This window comes from Daphnia pulex, chromosome 9 (assembly GCF_021134715.1).
Source record: "Daphnia pulex isolate KAP4 chromosome 9, ASM2113471v1".
Lineage (NCBI taxonomy): Eukaryota > Metazoa > Arthropoda > Branchiopoda > Diplostraca > Daphniidae > Daphnia > Daphnia pulex.
The window spans coordinates 4,334,393-4,347,653 of NC_060025.1; positions in this window are offsets into that span (position 1 = coordinate 4,334,393).

Here is a 13,261-nt window from a genome sequence, read left to right on the forward strand (position 1 = left end):
TCCATGGGATACTACAAGAAGGAAATTATTAGGGTATATTAAAACACTGTAAGTACTATATGGTACTAACATCGTTCGCTCATATAGGGTTCATTTTTATCAAACGAGTTGGTTTGTGTCTATCAACAGCAAATGGTTCTCAAGTCCGAAGAAAAAGTTGGAGCAAGCTGTGCAAAAAGAAGTCGATTTTGAAGCTTTGTCGAACCTGAAATAAAAATATTAATTCAAAACGTTAATCCCACTAACAGTAAATCTATTGGCTATCCTAATTATTTATCTATTTAAAAAAATAATGTTGAATACCTTTACAATTTAAAAAGTGAATTTTCATTTCAAATTTAATTATCTCAAATTTATTCACATCATTCTCAATTTTCATTCGAGGTACTAGAGTCAGTTGGTGTAAAATTTACTCTCGTGTGTCACAGAATTTATGCAAGTTCAAAAAATGAATGCTATTGCTGCCGCAAGGGTAGTGAGGACAGACTGTCCCTTGAATATTCTCCAGCTGCCTGGTCTTTCGGAATTTTACACCATGCACAAGAATGAAATGGTGAGTCGAAAAAGTTTAGTGAATGAGTAGAATACATTTAACAACATCCCAGCAGTGGTCAAAGATCTCACAAAGTCCAGCATTATTTGTATTTTTTAGTTACATCCATCCAAGAAGACACCTCCAGTCAAAGAATTCCACTGCGTATTAAACGGCAACTGTTGAAGTAAAAGCTGATTACAAGAAGAGCCAATCGTGAAGAAGTAGATGACATTCAGCACCATCCCAGCAGTTGTCAGAGAAGTCCAGGATAATTTTTTTAATGATCTCACATCCTTACTTCTAGCCAAAAATTTCACCTGCGTCTTTATCAGAAACTGCTGAAGGAAAAGTAGAATATAATTATAAAGTGGTTTGAGGTTGCCAACTTGTTTATTTTTACCCCCGCCGATGACGCGATAGCGATAGTTTTTTTTTAACTGCGGACTGCTTTTAAGCAGCATTAAGTGACAGCTGAATGGATGAGCACTACAGTGGTGTATTCATCAATCCAGGTTTTTTTAAATACCACAGCCCAGCTGTAAAACCAGGGATATTGTTAATAGAATTTTTCTGCTTTTCAAAAAAATATGTAATAAAAATATTTCAGATGTTTGTTTTTAAATTTTCCCCACCATCTCCAAAATGTTCAGGAAACGCGTGGTAGATGGCCTCACTCTTCCCAAAGACGACACCACAACAATACAACCATGCCTCGGATGTGTGAGCAGAAAGATACAGCGATCTCCTTTTCAAGTCGGTCGGACAAGGGCCAATGAAATCAAACAGCTGATTCATTCGGATTTGGCCCGATGCACGTATTAATACCAAGGGGATCGCGATTCTTCGTACTCTTCACCGACGACTACAGCGGATGGCGCAGCGTCTACTTTCTTAAGCAAAAATCTGGGGTAGCAGAGATCTTCAAGGAATACATGGGCATGTTCCGCAGCAAAACTGGCTACCTGATCCACACTCTGAGGTCCGACAATGAGGGAGAGTTCACCAGCCACGCATTCAAGAATTGGCTCTTCAGCAAAGTAATTCGTCTTGAGTCTTTCGCCCCACACACGCCGAAACAAATTTGTGTGTCTAAAAGGGCCAATCTGACTGTCGTCGAAGCATGTCGGTGTCTCTTAGATGCAAAACATCTGCCCCTTGAGCTTTGGGGAGAAGCAGTAGCCAATGCAGTTTACACGTTAATCCGTGTCAACAACAGAATTTCATCTATGGCTCATCATGAAAAGCCAAATTTTCGCACATGCGGATCTTTAGGACCATATATTTCATTCATATTTCGAAATCTGAGAGAAAGAAGTTGGACTTAAAAAACCTTAAATCTTTTTTCGTTGGGTATTCTCTCACCCAAAAGGAATACAGATTTTGTGATCCTGTTAGCAGAAGGATCAAGATAAGCCAAGACGTCATCTTTGATGAACAGCTTCACCACGTTCCAACTATCCTATCCAATCATGAAAAAGCTAATCCTTTGGAAATTTTATTTCGACCATGAAGAGAAAGCAAGTTCTCTAACAACCACGAAGAAAGAATTGTAATGCCTCAGGCTGAAGTGCAATTCGATGTAACTGTCCAACTTGAAACATCACACACTCCCCCCTCATCAGATATGTCAACACGGATGGTTGCTCCAACTGTCATCATTGACACCAGCCCATCAACATCTACAGAAACTACGCGTATACAGTACCCACCAAACTATTAGGTACACCCCCCTTTTTTCAGTGCATTCTTATGGCACTACGTGTTTTTAAAAAATGCAATAACTCTTGAACCGCTTGGGCTAGATTTTTTTCCTTTTTTACCTGAGTAGATCTAATGATGATCTACATTTTTTATACACATGAAGTCGTCGTAGGATTAACCCCCACGGCGCTACGGTATCGTTCACTTTATTAGGTACACCCCGTTTTCCCCCATATACGCCGTGTTAAATACGGCGTTTTAAAAAATTTACAAAAAATACAAAAAATCAAGCTATAATCTTTTTCTTTGTGCCAAAAGATGCACAATTATTCACTCTATACGAATCTAAAGAATTATTTACAATAAAATCAACTCAGAGAACCCTTCCCTATACCTCAAAGTTTTCCACTTCAACATTTTTACGGCAAAATCATAACTGGCGCTGTCGCCACCAGAGGCACTGCAAGCTACGGGCTGTTGCTACCAGACGCCAACTTTCACAGAATGTAATTTAGGGTAGAATCTGATATGTTACCTCACCTCCTCGGCGGGAAGAAATTGAAAGAATCAATTACACTAAATGGGAAAATTCTCTTTGTTAATGGAAGAATATCTTGCCTAAACCCCAAGGAAATGACTACAGCTTGCACTGCCTCTGGTGGCAACAGCGCCAGTTATGATTTTGCCGTAAAAATGTTGAGGGGGGTAAACTTTGGGGTATAGGGAAGGGTTCTTTTAGTTGGTTTAAATGTAAATCATTCTTTGGATTAGTATAGAGTGAATAATTTTGCATCTTTTGGTACAAAGAAAAAGATTATAGCTTTATTTTTTGTATTTTTTGTAAATTTTTTAAAACGCCGTATTTAACACGGCGTATATGGGGGAAAACGGGGTGTACCTAATAAAGTGAACGATACCGTAGCGCCGTGGGGGTTAATCCTACGACAACTTCATGTGTATAAAAAATGTAGATCATCATTAGATCTACTCAGGGAAAAAAGGAAAAAAATCTAGCCTAAGCGGTTCAAGAGTTATTGCATTTTTTAAAAACACGTAGTGCCATAAGAATGCACTGAAAAAAGGGGGGTGTACCTAATAGTTTGGTGGGTACTGTATCTATTTACCCTTTGCGCATTCGTGTGCCCAAACATAAGTGGCAATCAATGCAATAAATAACTGAGAGCCAAGATATTTACGATTCCACCAGTTATTATGAAGCCATGTCATCTCCCAATGCCCCAATATCACAAAAACCGCTATGAGGACAACAGCTGGCAGAACATTTTGAGCTTCAGGTCGGCCGACGGAACCTTCCAAGATGCAGACGGGCCATCTGATCTGAGGTATTCCGGTTATTTTTCTGCCGGAAAACATAAATTATACTTTTACCACCGTTTCCTATCTGCCAAAAAATAATGGCGCGGTAAAATCCCGATTGAAAAACCCCTTTTTGGTACTGGAAAACCAAAAAACCGTACCGAAACATGTACAGGCTCAGGGTAACCATATTACTTTATTTTATGTTTCACAACTATACTGTACTACTGTGCTTATTCATCCTGTGACATTGACTCCAAAAAAAGATGTCAGCAGCAGTGGAGCGTAATACATAATCGAACATAATAATGCATATCAGAAAGGTAAAGGCCGGTCACTTTAAGTGCACTATACTATTTAGTGATTACAAGTCATTTCGGCCTAACCATTTCAGCCTACCATTTCGGCCGGCCTAAATGCCTTTTTTTTAATGGTCATTTCGGCCCCTCCAAAAAAATTATTGACCATTTCGGCCACAATTTTTACCATTTCGGCCAAAATATTTTTTATTTATTAGCGGGTCAGAGTAAAAAATAAAGGAATTTGTATCAGATTATGAGCGAGCTATTTGGAGGGGGGTTGAGGATGATTTCCCTAAGGCATCCATGTTTGGGTGCGCTTTTCATTGGACGCAGGCCGTCTTTAGACGATTAAAAAAGATTGGACTAGTAAATTTATACAATCAGAAGGGGGAGGTCTACATTCTTCTTAAAAAACTTCTTTCTCTTCATCTTCTTCCATTTGAAAAGATCTCAAAAATGTTCGCTGATCTAAAATCTCAATCCCTATCACTAGATGTTAATTTAACGCAAGCCAATCTCCTTAAAAAGTTTTTAGATTACGTTGAGAAACAATGGATCACCAATCCCATTTGTGAAGATTAATTTTACTGCATCTTGTCTGTGTATTAATCTGTACTTGTACTGTATATTATACATTCAGCGATATGATTTTTTTCGTTGGCCGAAAGGGAGATTTTTTTGGCCGAAATGGCCATTTTTAGTTAATAACCATATTACAATATTTTAGATTCTTAAATAACCACACTATATAAAACTTTATTCACATTTATGATGACACATAAGAAAGTCATCAACTGATTACTCGTATAAATCGATTGCAACTAATAAAAATCAGGAATAGTACTTTATAGAAGACCGTGTTAAATTTCTAGTTTTCTGTACTTATGGCAAATAAAATTCCAGTGAACATTTCCGATTGAAACAAAATGATTATTTAATTGTGAAATCGTTGAACTTAATATGCCTCCGACGTTTTTGGGTGTTTTGTTGGGCGACCACTTTTGTTACTAAATACTTTTTGATACCGCTGACAATTGGTTATGGAGTGTTTCTTTAGTAACAGGAAGTCTATCTAATTACTTAGAGCTAGTTATAAAATAGTAATCTTAGAGAAAGTTAACAATACAACTTATTTTCTGATTTTCACCAAAAACAGCGTTATCAGAAATTAATATTTCGTTCTTCAGTTTAGGCTTACTCCTCGTTTGACATTTTTTTCGACGTATTTGTCTTTTTCACATAAATTAAAGGATACATTTAATAAATTTCCAGAAAATCTGCTGATCAGATTGATTCCAATCGTCCAGAATCATCTAAGTCCCTTCAAGCTTGAATTAGAACTGAGGCCAACACATCACGGTGGCATTCGTTTCGCTCGAAGACAAAGGGGACAGTTACCCAACGGCCCAATGTAATGCCCCGTGGTAGCCCCGCCCTCTGAGAATGGCCGCCGCCGTGGACGTCACTCCCTGACGTCACACCCACGGCACCGCCTGACGTCACTCCTCGACGTCACCACCGGATATTATGTGGACTCTCATCTTCACTTAATGTCAAAATATTTGTTTTAGCTATGAAATTCATGACCGCGTTGGTTGAAGTGGCTCTGACTGTATCGATTAATCTTGATAAAACGTCATGTGAATGTGAAACAGAGAAGAAGAAATCTCGAAAAAACAAAAACACTGAGTGATCATCTTGATAGTTTGCTTGCCGAACACGAAAAACTTGAAGACAATTTAGTTGCAATCAAAACCTACTTCAATAAATTATTCAAGTTGGCTTTTGTTCATCGTTACCGAGATGATAATACCCAAATTCGAGCCATTTGTATTGAAATTTGCATATGGTTCAAACAATTCCCCAAACATTTCCTCGATGACTCATACTTCACGTACAGTCATCCGTGAAAGTTTCTTGAACAGGCAAATGGCTCTCTATGTTTTAAGTTTAATTTGACGGAAGGGATACTACGGTGCCTACCGTACCCCCAGTATTTTGCGCCTTTTTCTCTTTTTCTTTCGTAGGTAAAGGAAGAGAAGAATATAAAGAAAAAGCGAAAAGGGCGTAAAATAGAAACTTTCACGGATGACTGTATATTTCCGAGCTAGGGTTGAATTTGTTTGACAAAATTAGCGATGTTCGTTTGAAATGTCTAAAGGCACTCCAACCGCTCTATGCTACAAAAGAATTTAAAGGAGGATTAGAACTTTTTACCAGCAAATTTAAAGTGAGTTTATTTACCTATATTTTGCCTAATAAACCAACAAATACTTTAAATATCATATATAGGAACGTATCGTTTCCATGACACTAGACAAAAATCACAATGTTGCAGTCCAGGCTATAATTTTGATCAAAACTATTCATAAACATCATCGAGAAATATTGTTAGATAATGATTGTGAAACTGTTCAAGATTTTGTGTTCTCTTCCAATCGAAGTGTACGAATGGAAGGACAGTCAAGGAAGGGAAGAATAGAATGGGGAAGAAAGGAGTAGAGTCGGTCACTCTTTTTTTCACTCTCCCTTTGTCTTTCCATTCGTACTTTTTTCTTATGGGCAATGTCAATGATTTCCATTTGTGGCTGCACTAAAAGGGGCACAACCGCGAACCACTCTATGGAGAGGTCAGAGCCATTTACTATGGTTACGGCTCTCAACGTTAATGGCATCCATAAGCTTTTGGCGTCGTCTTGAATTCCTATCAAGTTTTACTGCCACCTGTTGGGTGTGTAACAACACTACGTGCCAGGCGCCACCTTACTACCATTTGAAATTTCTAAGTTCTAACAATACGTTTTGGGAAACTATTGCTTTACTAGGTTTGGCTTACTGTCTTAATTGGTTTCCTCTCAATATTTTGCAAGCTAATTGAATTTAGGTAAAATTACCCAAAAAAAAAAGATTGGCCTTGGCTAGGATCGAACCGATCTTTGACTCCGTCTCTTATCGCTCTTACCACTGGGCTACTTCCTCTTAGAGACGAATGCATTTTGCTACAATGGGTTCGTAAGATTTTGATGATTTCGCCGTTTCCTGTAATAAGTGGACACTATCGCCGCTAGTGGCGGGACCACTTGATAGGAATTCGAGGGGGCGGAACTGAGTTTGAAAGAGGTATGTCCGTAGAGGACCCATCAAGACTAGGGCTGTGGCCCGGGCGATGAAAACCCGGGCCACCGCCCGGGCTGAACAAAAAAAAACCAACCCGACTCGACCCACCGAGGCATTTTTTTTTAACGGGGCGGGCGACGGGTTGAACCCCCGGGTCCGCGGGCCAACCCGAGCGGTGGCGCCATCTAGTAGTCACATAGAGAAGCTCGTTATTCTCTATGCCTGCGGCCTCAAAATATTGCCGTCAAATGCTCTACGATAATTTCGTAGCATGAAAAGTAGGATAAGTGGTTGAAAAGGGCGTTCAGGGGTGTTCAGAAGACAGAATTGACGTGTCACTTTTGGAAGATAATTAAGAAATTGAGGGAATTTTTTGAAGTTTGTAAAAAAAAAGTGTGTTTGACCCGATTTTTTACCCGGGCCGTTACCCGGCCGGTAAAATTTTTTTGACCCATGGGTCGGCCCGGGCCTAACCCATTTGCTCTGTTGGCCCAACCCGCTCCAACCCACGGAAGAAGAAAAACCCATCTAAAAAACCCATTTTAAAAAAACCGCAAAAAAACGTCCGGGCCACAGCCCTAATCAAGACGACGCCATCTCCGAGAGAATCTTCCGCCATATGAGTCGCACAACCATACGTAATGGCTCTGCCCTGGCTTTATGGAGAATTCCTACAGGGTCGCGTCACCATATTCTCTATCACTCTGCTTCCAGAGAAAAAAAGGAACGGAAGGGCTCGCCATATGAGTGATGCTACAATATTCTATAGCTCTTCACCTGGTGGTGAAAATAATTAACCATCAATGACTGTTTAGCATGGACTACTTTATATAAGGACGGGACTCTTCGCCTATCTCGCCGTGTTAAAGCTAGTCGGGTGGGCTATTTTTAGGGCTGTGGCCCGGGAAGTTTTTAGCGGGGATTTTTTTTATGGTTTTTTTAGACGGGTTTTTCTTCTTCCGCGGGTCGGAGCGGGTTGGGCCAACTGAGTGAACGGGTTTGGCCCGGGCCAACCCATGGGTCAAAAAATGTTTACCGGCCGGGTAACGGCCCGGGTAAAAAATCGGGTCAAACACACTTTTTTTTTTAGAAACTTTAAAAAATTCCCTAAATTTCTTAATTATCTTCTTCTTCCAACAGTGACACATCAATTCTGTCTTCTGAACACCCCTGAACGCCCTTTTCTACCACTTATCCTACTTTTCATGCTACGAAATTATCGTAGAGCATTTGGCGGCAATATTTTGAGGCCGCAGGCATAGAGAATAACGAGCTTCTCTATGTGACTACTAGATGGCGCCACCGCTCGGGTTGGCCCGCGGACCCGGGGGTTTAACCCGTCGCCCGCCCCGTTGAAAAAAATGCCTCGGTGGGTCGAGTCGGGTTGGGTTTTTTTTTCGTTCAGCCCGGGCGATGGCCCGGGTTTTCATCGCCCGGGCCACAGCCCTAGCTATTTTCATGAAAAAATTAATAAAAAATATCAAAAATATTCAGTTTTTTTCGCTGATTATAACTATGTAGATAAATCTAAGTAAAATTAAGTAATCAATAAGATATTGTAATTTTACTTTCAGTAGTAAGGGTAAAAGTGGGAAACACCGGTGCCCTCTAGCAACAAAGCACCCTAAGCTCTTGCCAATATAACCTAGAAGGTAAAGGAGAGTTAGGCAGCTATGTCAGAGGAATAGAGATAACAGAGTGGTCTCTCTTGCAAGCAATGGGGTGCGGTACGCAAGTCCCAGTCGTCATTGGTAACTTGCGACATAAGCACCAAAAATTTAAAAAACGTCAAAAGACCCAAACGTAAAATTCCCCGTGTTATTTATGACCCACACGTCATATGTCCCAAATGTTACAAATTCCATTGTTTTTATTTTTTGCCATTTGTCCCAAAAGATTTATGTCCTGGTGTAATAAAATCCAAAAGACACAAGGCCCAGTGTTTAAAAGAACCCATGCAATTATGTCCCATAATGGTAAATGGCATTAATGTCCATTCGTCATTTGTCCCAAGCGATTTATTCTAAAATTTGACATCCCTGCAGCTTAGCGGCAGAATTTAAATGGGTTTTCTTCAAATAGCTAGTACTGTGCGTGAATATCAATCGGTTTTACCTCATTTATTTCTGTTTTCCCTTCGTTTTGTTAATAATTTGACGTATAATTTTTAAAGAAGCACTAGATATTCTTAAAAAAAAAATTGTTTTAAAGAATTCTGGCCACCGTATCGGTTAATGAGATAAGCCGAAATGGCCTGGCTCTCGTTAAAAAAAAATCCGTCGTCGACGATGGTAGGGACGTTGTGCTGCGGGTTGATTGTCATGAATTCGTGGTTCATCAGGTTCAGCAGCTTCAGATTGAGGTCCAAACCCGGCCAAATACGCCGTCATCATAACAGCCCTACAAGGAGGACTCCGAGAAATGTAGTACAAATCGATCGGCATTCTGATGGCAGAAAACTGAATTGTCGAAAAGAGATGAATATCTTAAATCAACGTTATCATAGAGAGTCGCTGAGGTTGACTTTTCCTTTATCACATCAGAAATAGGCTTACCGTCCGTCACCCATGATTTTATTTGTAAATAGCTGACACCTTGTCGATATCAAACTATAGTTCGTTGTTGCCGTATTCTGCTACCGATAAGTCGTTAGATGTGATGAATTGCCTTAATTACCTTATTTTAAACCCAAAAACTTAAATTATATTTTATGGCTCAACACGCAAAGCATAACACGTACTACTCAAGTCATATCTATCCTATACTATAATACAAGTCGTAGCTTGGGCGGAGCAAAAAAACTTGTGCTCACGTGGTGATTGGTTCCTAGACTTTCTACCTGTTTTGGGCTCTTTACCCTCAAGGGAAAATCCTCGAGTTGCAGCAGGGGAGGCTGAGTCGCTGAAGGGGGGATCGAGCTAGGGGAGAAAATGTGGCGAAAGGAATACGGAAATTCGTTCGTTTTTTTTTTTTACTTACGATAGTTGTTAAGCGAAAATGAAGTTTGTAAAAAATGAACTTCATATTTAACACTAAGGGAAATGTGTTCATGAAATAATAAAGACTAACATCGGCTTACTAACATATAAATAACGAGACGTCAGTATGTGAATTTCATTCACCACGGTTCGAGCTACGGCAAAGTATATAAAGGGTGAGAGAATCATGTCCAGTTCCTCACAGTACTTAGAAATAAAAAGGGAATTAGGCCTGCTTTCAAGGAGAAATAAAATCACTTTATTAATATAAAAAATAAGAGTCTTATTCGTCGGGGTTTCTTCCTCTCCCGTGTGTGTCAACAGTGAACACACATCAGAGAATCGCATCATTAACGCCGAGCTCTGCGTGCACGAACGGACGGGAAATCGATGGCTAATGAGTTGATTGGACCGTTTTTATTTCCGAAAGCCGATGGGGGAGGAGAGGCCGGCTGAGATTCGCGGGTTATTTAATTATTTTATATTAACTATTTTATATTCCGGTTAACTTAATATCGCGAAAAATTTTGTTACCTAAAATTATTAATAAAAACCCGAGAATTAACGTATAAGAAAAAAAAGACAGAAGAAAACGAATTTGATTCACGGTCAAACACAATGCAATTGACTGAATTGCTACTCGGAAAAACGTGAGTGACAGTTAACTTATCAAAAGACAACACCAGTCAACACCAGTCTTAAATTAAACTGTTTGATTACGCATCCACGACTAAAACAGACCAAGCTTTCGGGGGAAAAACGAATAGCTCTATTCTAACACGATTAAGCGAGGGGCAGACAGAATATCAGGCGACGAATTGACGGGCAAGAAAGAATATTAGGTAATATTCAAGCTACGGACAAGAAATGAACAGGCTAATCAAGATATCACACAATTCAAATAAATTGCAAATAAAAATCAATAAACGAAAATGGTCTAGCAAGAAGAAAATTAACTGGCAACAAGGCGACAATAAGTTTGACAGGCAAGATGTTAACAGGGGGAAAAATTTTAATCACTCTGAATCAAAATAAAACATCATTCAAATCAATTGCTAATAAAAAAATCTCCGCAACTTAAAATGAATTAATGAAAAAAGTGACCAAAAAACGAAAAAGGTCTGGCAAGAAGAAAATTAACAAGGCAACAGATGAGATTGACGGGCAAGATGTCAACAGACAACAGGGAAGCAAAAAATAAAAAAAATGGCAAAGCAAGCACGGAAATTTGTAAATTTTTAAAATTTACCACAGCTGTGAAGTGAAAATGACATTTGTAAAAAATGAACTTCATGGTTAAAACCAAGAGGAATATGTTCATTAAATAGTAAATACGGGAACCGGCCAACTAACTTATAATTACCAAACGGCAATGCGTGAATTTCACTCATGTTGATTTGAGCTATGCTAAGTATATAAAGGGTCACGGCGTTTCTTTATTAAATTATGCTTCCTTTGATGGAGAAATAGGGTCGCTTAGAATGTTTATAAAAAGTATACCTTTTTCGTTGGGTTCTATTTGCCTGTCCCCCTTCTATTGCAAAAAGAAATTTAACTGGCAAAAGGAGAATGACAAAGATAGGAGACGATAAGATTCCCTGGCAAGATGTAAAATAGGTGAAGGAATAATTCAGTTACAACTTACAAGCGGAAGCGGAACGTCTAAAGAGTGGAGCCCACGCTAAAAGTTGCAACATCGTCCACTCCATAAATAAAATCCAATAACTGCCACTAACTTTGGTTAGGTTAGTTAAGGTTAGGTAAGGTTAAAGGTTAGGTTAGGTAAGGTAAGGTTAGACAAGGTTATGTTACCAAGTGTAGTAGCTCCCGAACAACAATCACGGCGAAGCCGTGAACAGAAAATTTAGGATCATCACGGCGAAGCCGTGAAATTCATATTCTGTGTCATCACGGCAAGCCGTGAAATGTTAATTCGGGATCATCACGGCAGAGCCGTCATGAGTGGAGCCGTCATGCCGTAAAAATCCCATTAGGGATCAGCACGTCGAAGCCGTGAAAATCGGTGAAAGGTTAGGTTAGGATAAGTTATTGGTTTATTTTAGAAGTAATCTCTAACGACGGGAAAATTAAAAGTTCAAATCGCTTACGAAAAACACGAATCCACGTTGCCTTGGAAAATCATTAACACACCAAATTCTTATGTTTCCGTAACGTTAGCTTACAACTGGCACAAGATTACTAGTCCTATACTATAATACAAGTCGTCGCTTGGGCAGAGCAAAAAAACTTGTGCTCACGCGGTGATTGGCTCCTAGAGTTTCTACCTGTTTTGGGTTCTTCACCCTCAAGGGAAAATCCTGAGTTGCAAGAGGGGAGGCTGAGTCGCTGAAGGGGGGATCTAGATAGGGGAGAAAATGTGGCGAAAGGAACACGGAAATTCGTTCGTTTTTTTTTACCGCTGTTAAGCGAAAATTACGTTTGTAAAAAATGAACTTCATATTTAACACTAAGGAAAATGTGTTCACCAAAAATTAAAGACAAAAATCGGCTTACTAACTTATAAATAACGAGACGGCAGTATGTGAATTTCACTCACCACGGTTGGAGCTACGGCAAAGTATTTAAAAGGTGGCAGAAACAGTTGAAGTGAAATTGCTTATTCTCACAATGAAAAATCTTTTGATTGAAAAAGTGTTTAATTTATAGTACCTTATAGAACTTAGAATTAAAAGTGAGAGTAGGCCTGTTTTCACTTTCAGGGAGAAAGAAAGTTGCTTAAATATGTTTAAAAGAGTTTCTTTTTCGTCGGGGTCTAACACTCCGGCTTCTATATCTACTGTATCGCGAAACATTTTGTTACCTAAATTTAATAATAAATATCTGAGAATTAATGGATTAAAAAATAGAAGACAGTGAGTGACGGGTAACTAATCAAAAGACAACAATACCAGTCTTAAAATTAATTAAGATAGAAAAGCAAGCTTATCAGCTCGCCGCGAAGGGATAATCGTAAGCCAGTTGAAAACTGTCTTAAATGACAAATTCAGGGCCTATTGTTAAGTCGGACTTATTCACAATTCACACTTTTCTTCACAGACTTTTTGGTCTTAAAACGGGATTTTTTCGTAACACACATAAAGTTCAATCATTGAATTTAAAAATAACCATCTTTTAGTTAAATAACTACAAAACATAAATGCAAATCTGCTTGTTGCGTCATGGTTGGGACATCAAAGATTGCGTCATCACGGAGATGCTATGGACATTTGGTGGTTTTTAATCATGTTTGCCATCCATAAAGAATATATTTCAATAAAAAATATTTGACAAGAAAGAATTAATTTTAAACT